The sequence below is a fragment of the Echinops telfairi genome, unplaced genomic scaffold, assembly GCF_000313985.2.
Source record: "Echinops telfairi isolate 266 unplaced genomic scaffold, ASM31398v2 ScPeMD7_7424;HRSCAF=8462, whole genome shotgun sequence".
Classification (NCBI taxonomy): Eukaryota; Metazoa; Chordata; class Mammalia; order Afrosoricida; family Tenrecidae; genus Echinops; species Echinops telfairi.
The window spans coordinates 49,321,043-49,328,288 of NW_022111324.1; positions in this window are offsets into that span (position 1 = coordinate 49,321,043).

Sequence of the window (7,246 nt, forward strand, 5' to 3'; positions counted from 1 at the left end):
TTGCAAAACGAAGTCAACTGCAAAATGGTTAAATCACCCTGTGCTAAGTCCACATGGAATTACATCCGGGCCAGCTGCCCACAGCGGATTGTGTATGAGTAAGGTTCCGGGTAAACAAGGAACGTTCTGACAGGTAATCAGAAAGAAATCTCACTCTTTTGGCAGCAGGAGCACTCTAAAGGGCCAGGCATGAGAGTGCACCCTTGGCCTCTTACACCGGCCAATGGGACGCTGCCAGCCATCTTTCTGGTTGTAGCACAGGTTACCTGTCGGTGCAGGTGGGCAAGGGTATTGAATTCTCCCCTTGCTTTTAAGGGCAGCTGTAGCCTGGCATAGACGAGTAAACAGGAAATGCATCTTGACAGTGAGAATGGTTGAGCCCAGCGGGGGGACATATGCTTCCCTTAGAAAGTCAGATGGCATTACTATAGCTGTCATCAGGGGAACCCCAAGAGCTTGTCTCAGATACTGAGGTGGGATTTACCTGGGGATGGTTTCCCTTTAGCCTCTCTAAAGGCTCACACTCTTAAGCGTGCTCAGTTTGTTAGTGGCCAAGGGCATTGGGATGAGGGGGATGGGAGGGACCCTGTTCCCAGCCCCACCCTAAAAAGGAGCGTTCTTGCCTCTGATGAAGAAGGCATGAGAGAGGCATGAGTTTCCCCACGAGTAAGGTTTTATTAAAGAAGGCACTTGCAAGCAGAGACTAGGCGGGCCGATGCCACGTCAACCCTCGCCTCCTCACAGCTAAGGGGGTCTAGGGTCCTTGCCAGCCCAAAGTGTGGTCTGGGTCTCCTTTGTAACGGAGAAGGAGTAAACAAAAATAAGAATGGTAAATCAACGGTCAGAGGCCGTTCTAAGCGTGTGACAAGCAGGATTTTATATAGCGAGCCCCCCCTCGGCTTAGCTGCTGTCTGGGTGCCTGGCGGTTCCTGTCCTTGAGTACATCCCGTCTCCTGTACGTCGGCTGTGGAGAGATACCTGGACCAGGCTTACACACATTGTGTTCCCCAGGACTTCAGGGGCCCAAACTTCGGGTGCTGTTTCAAGATCTTCTCAGGAAGAGTCCAGGGTTGGCCAGCTGTCAGCTGTCCTAATACTGTTGGTAATGCCCAGCTTGGGTCTGGGGTCACCGCCAACTATAGTTTGTCCCAGGTGAATGTCACCTGAGCTTTGCCTGGCGGGAGCACGTCTCTGTCCAAAAGAGGGCCTGTGCTGGAAGCGGGGCGCTGTGCTTTTCCCTCCCAAGTCACAGTGCGAGGTTGGAGGACATTCCAATGGGCAGTTAGTTTGTCCAGAAATTCCAGTCACGGTAAGTGACTTTAGGGACAGGAGGCTACTTTGTGTACTTATAACTGAATGTGTGCCTCCACTGTCTGCCGCAAAGCCCTCTAATTGGCTTTTAACTGCACCCGGTTCTCGTGGGAGCTCCTGGGCCCCGTACTTTTTAGAACTGTCCCCCTCCCCCAGATTGGAGCATCTGGCAAGCCGCTGTGTGGAAAGAGGGGTTCCTGGTCCTTCTAAGACAGGCCAATTAGGGCCGCTCACACTTCCACCGGCCTGCCTGCTTGCAATGTTGTTTTGGGGTGTCAGTGAGTTGGTTTTGACACTCAGCAACCCTGTGTATAGCAGAATGCAACACCGCCTGGTCGGGCACCATCCTCACAATCATTCTTACGTTTGAGCCCAATTGGCACGCTGTGGGGGTCCCAGCTTTGCCAGGAACCCTAGTACCCCTCCTCTAGAGGCTGGTGGACAGTGGCCCTGGGGACTTACCTCTCTGGGAAATGTAGGTCCTCCCCGGGGCAGCTGCCTCATTTTCTTCTGCCTCTCCTTCTGTGCCTGGTCTTCAGTATTGAAACTTCAAAAGCAGTCTCACACCAACTGAGAAACTTTCATGTTCAGCCCAATCTCTAGCGTTCGTGGCTCTCACCTAATATCGGGCGCACTTGGGGAAATGAGAGTGAGAGGCACGATCTTCCCCTAGGTGGGGTCCTCTGGGTTAGCATCCGCGTGCAGTCCTGCCCGGTGTGTGTCCAGGGTCTCTGCAGGGTGCTGGAGGGGCTTTCCGGTGCTCTCTGCTGCACTTCCTGGATCATATGGAATGTTCTGATTTGGTAACTCCATGCCCCGCCCCCCCATTTTCTCTTTTCCTTATATTTTTCAAAACCATTATATTGGGAGTCTTACAGCTGTCATACCATCCCATAGCTCCGTCACACCCAGCAGGGTTGCACACTTGCTACCACAATCCATTTGACCTTTGAGAAGGAAACTCCATGTTTTGACCCATAAATGACATCCTTCTAGTCACGTTGCAGATAAGTTCATTGTGGGGGATTACTGGGGTCCCACCCAGAGCCAGGGGTGCGGATAACTACAGCTGCCCCCTGCCAGGCCAGGTCACCCCCCCGACCCTCCATGACATGAAACCTGCCTCCTGTCTGGCTTTTCCAAGGACGAGTCTCTGGTCCTTTTTGAGGTAGTAAGCGCTGGAGGGCGGTCCGAAGGTCTGCTCATGTGGATTGATGAGCCCTGAAGGAGTGCCTTCATGTGACAGGGTCTTCTGGGGACCTGTCCCCTGCCAGGGTTTCCAGTTTAATGGTCAGAGGAGAGCAGTTGACAGTTGAAGGGGCCAGTGATAACTGTGAGTGTTCCCTCCCGTTTAGTCTCGCCCAACCAGGCAGAGCGGGCACTGCCCGTGTCCTGACCCTCCCTGCTCACCAACTCCTGTCAATTCAGCGCCACTCAATTCCTGGGCGTGGGGAGTCTGGCTCTGGTAAATTAGGGCGCAGGTCTGGATTCACCAGCTAGACGTTACCCAGCAGATGGCGCAAGCGCCAAGGTATTTGAATGCAGGGTGGGAGGTGTGCCAGTCCCCAAACTCAGCAGAGGGAGTGGGTCACAAGGGTGGATCCACAAGGAAGCCCAATGGCTTCTTTCACGTGGGGCTACTTCCTTCTCTGGATCTGTGGGCTCTCTCTCTCTCTCTCAGCCTCTTTAGTGGGTCACTGCACCATAACCTACATTGTTTCAGCAGATTTTTTATTGTGATCGGAAGCCATGAAGGCTTGTACAGACAGAACCTCCCCCACCTACTTTTCTGTCCTTTTGCAAAACGAAGTCAACTGCAAAATGGTTAAATCACCCAGAGATGCGAACTCCCCCTCAGTCCAGGCTTGACGACGTACTTAGTCATCACTCCCCTTCCCATGTCTCCACCGTAAAGGCTCCCAGTCAGTTCTTAGGAAGGCAGAGAACATTCTGGTACAGAGAGCAAGTTCCCCGTGGCTTTGTTTGGACAAAACACGACACGTACAACACTTTATAACGTGGAAGAACACAAGGCACACAACACTTCCACACGGAGCCTCCCACGGCTCACCAAACCACTGAGTCTATTTCCAGACCAGAAACCGGTCAGCGGACCAGAACAGATCCGGGACAGAGGAGCCACCTGGAGTCTCCTCTCCTGCCCCCGCCACCCTGGGGGGCCACTCATTTGCACAAAGGCGTGTCCAGACTGGGCTGATTTCAATCCCCTCAGGGAGCCCCAGGGGTGGAGTGGTGACGTTGGGTTTGCTAGCCACAAGTTCGGCAGTTTGAAACCACCAGTCGCCCCGGGAGAAAGACGGGCTTTCTACTTCCATCCGGAGTGACCGTCTCAGAACCCCAGGGGGCAGTTCTACCCTGTCCCACAGGGTCGCTCTGAGTTGGCACTGACTTGATGGCAGTGAGTTTGGTTTTTGGTTTAGGAAGCAGTTTGCACTCGGAGCCGGGGTACTCCAGCCAGAAACCCGGGTCTTGGCCAACCCCGGTGCCCCACAGGCTCCAGGCAAATACCAGGTGTGGGGGACTTTGTGGTCCTTCCAGAAAGCCAATCAGCAGGCTCCTGGGGCCAGTACTTAGTGTGGCGGAAAGACAATATTCAGGTTACCGGTCTGTGTAAGTGACAGAAACATTGACTGGAGGGCCAGGAATAAGGAGCCCAGAGATGTTGCCTGAAGTGAGTTCCCCCGCCTGTGGGACACGCGACAGCTTACGTGTCTCCATGTGATCGAGATTGATGAATGTAGAGGATGCACAGCACGTGAGCCTTCACCCACCCCGTGTTTGTAAAGTGGCGGCTCTGCAGGGGACTTCTCCGAGGAACACACTGCAAGGTCATCCTTAGGACATGCTTGGGCAGGTGCCAGGAACAGAACCCAACTGGCCCAGGTTCAAGGTTGGTGATGATGGGGAGTGGGGCAGGCGAGTTCCCGAGAAAACGTGAGGGACGTGAGCCTGCATCCCTTGGGCTATGCAAGTAGAGGGGAGCGGAGTGGGGGGCTCTGTGGAGAGCAGGCATTTTGGTCCTCTGCTGTTGCCTGGAAGGAATCCCAGCTCCTTGCTATTTGAAACTATTCCACCTCCTTGCTTGTTACCTGGAAAGAATTCCAGCTCCCATGTTTCAATCCTCTTACACATCTGGTCCCCACTACCTCTGATTCAAGAAGGGGACCCCATAGAGCATCATCGCTCTTCCTAGGATCTTATAAAATCAGAAGTAGCTTTGCGTCATCCCTGTATTCGTAAATAGTGCCCACACCTGCTCACGGGCTGCAAGGGGTGAGAACAGGGGGTCTCAAAAAGTCCAAACCAGCTGTCAAATCTGACCCGGCCTTCCTCTTGAACCACACACCACACACAATCCCACCCTGCCCCTGCCCAGCCACAGAACGGGAGATGCACAGCACATGTACAAACCATTCGTTTTATTTCCTGGATTGGGTTTATACAAACTTGCAAGATACAAATCCAGAGCTCACTGGGGTGCTGTCTAAAAAGGATGCTGGAGGCTGCCGGCCGCTCACAGCCAGGACAGCGCCCTCCCCCGGGAGTGGCGCCCTTGGCAGGGAAGATGCGAAGGGGCTGCCCTAGCACTGTGGCCCCCAGACAGAGACCCTCTGCCTCTCTGACCCCCACTCTCCTTCTAAGGTCACTTTATACTAAAGACACTGAGATCACACATCGCCTCGTATGGTTTATTGACTAATACTAGCGGATCAAATTGGCCCCAAGATGTGCATACATAGGTATATGTAGATAGTATATGGAGTATTTTTCCTTAGTCTTAAGAGCTGCCAGGTGGAGGGAGCCTACAGGGGAGGGGAGGGGAGAGGTGGGGCTCCACCTTGCTGTGGCCAGTCCTGCCCAGAGAGCATGCTCCCGCCCACTTGCAACCTCATGTTTTTCAGTTGTTTGATCGCAGCCTCAGGGAGGGCATGTGCTAAGCAAGGCCCTAGATCAGTCAACCAGGACTTTCCCCAGGGGTTTACTCAGCCAAGGGTCTCCATCTGGGCCCAGTTCGTTCGTAGCCAGCTGCCCCGGGCTGGGAGCAGGGTGCCAGTAGAAATGCCAACGCTGGACAGGGTAAGACTTCAGTGCTGGCCAGGAGCTCCAGTCAGACTACCCAGTCTGCAGACAGACCTAGATTTGCAATGCACGTGCCCTGGCTCACTCTGGCCACCTTTCGCCGTGGGGCAGGCCGGGCTGGTGCAGTTTCGAGCATCCTGGCAGCTGCCTGCCAGGGCGAAGGGGGGCTTCCCATTCTCAGGCAAGGCTGAGATGCCACACCATGTTTGGGACCGGCCTTCGCCCGGAGGCTAATGTCCACAATCTGGATGCCAGACTGTAGCACCCTCCCCTGGCGAACTTCCTGCACAGAGGCAGGTCACATGAACACATGTCCATGACGAGTGCTGTGCCCAAAGAAAAGCCACCTGTGACGTCCACAGATCTCGAGAGCGTCTGTGCCCAGGAGCAGCGATGGCACCGGGGACCCCTGCCCCGCTTCCTTTTGGTTTTGCACAGTGGCGGCGGAGGTCCACCGAGGGGCAGGCTGGCGTGTGCGGCCACCACCGCCTGGCCTGCCCTTTCCAGTGGGGGAGGACGGGGGGTGAGGGTGGGGTGGGGCGGGGCCGCAGTGTGCCTGCGTGGTGGGTGCACTTTGGTGCACATCGCTGGGCCTGGAGTAAACGTCCTTCAGGAGGATTTCCATCCAGTAGATAACCCTTTCACGAGGAGGTCCCCTGGCAGGCATGCTTCTAGGGTGCAGGCTGGGTACAGCCCTTCAGGCCGGGTAGCAGACAGGAAGCCGTGGGTGGGGTGTGGGTGGGGATGGGGACGAGGGCTGCTACCCCGGTCTCATGCTGGCGTCTTTGCCAGTCCCATTCAGACATTGCACATTTGGAAAATATATCTGCTTTTACACAAAAGCATAAAATAGATCTGTCTTAAAATAAGCCTCTTCCTCTCCCCCTCTTTGGATCAAAGAGGGCTCTAGCCTCAACGTGGGAGGGATGGCGTGGGCGTACAGGGGAGAGGTGGGCCTGGCCAGGCGCTCCAGGAAAGGGCCAGACACCCGAACAAATAGATATAGATCTATATATTACATATGTCTATATAATATGTATAATCTCCATAGAACATATATTAAGGCATGTAAAGCAACATAAAGAGCCAGCTTTATGAAATAACGGGGGTGGTGGCAGAGGCAGGGATATTAATTCCTAGTCTTTTCACATGGATTTCTAAAAATATCACGCAGAAGGGGGAGAAAAAGGCGAGACAGACAAAGGGAAAGGCATGGAAGGTTTGAAAAACCTCTTTCTTCTGCATGGCGACGGATGTGGGGGAAGGAGAAGGAGCTAAGCCCACCTGCTGAGTCTGAAGGGGAGGAAGGATGGATTCTGGGTACTTGATCTGTGGTGAAGATCGGTGGTGTAGCCAAGGGCCATGGTCAAAATCACCTGTGAGTGGTGGGCACAGGCGGCCTGGCACCCTGGGGCTGTAACCTCTCCGGCGAATGAGAATGTCCTAAGTGCCTACAACAGTGCCTGGGACACAGAAGGTGCTCCATGAATCTCTGTTGACTTGCCAAGGAGCCTCGGACTGCCCTGGCCGGGGTGTGGAGTGGAAGCGGTGGAAGAGAGGTGGGCATTCTAGGGGTCAGTTTCCAGGCAGCCATTCTGACAAAGAATGGGCCTGGAGGCCCACGTGCCTTCTGCGTCCCTGTCCTCCGGCCTCGGGCCACATCCATCTCCAACACAGGCAGAGTGGGCTTTGCTTCTGTCTGGTCACCGCCGCCCCCCCCCCTGCTGTTACCTGGAAGTAATCCCAGCTCCTTGCTATTTGAAACTATTCCACCTCCTTGCTTGTTACCTGGAAAGAATTCCAGCTCCCATGTTTCAATCCTCTTACACATCTG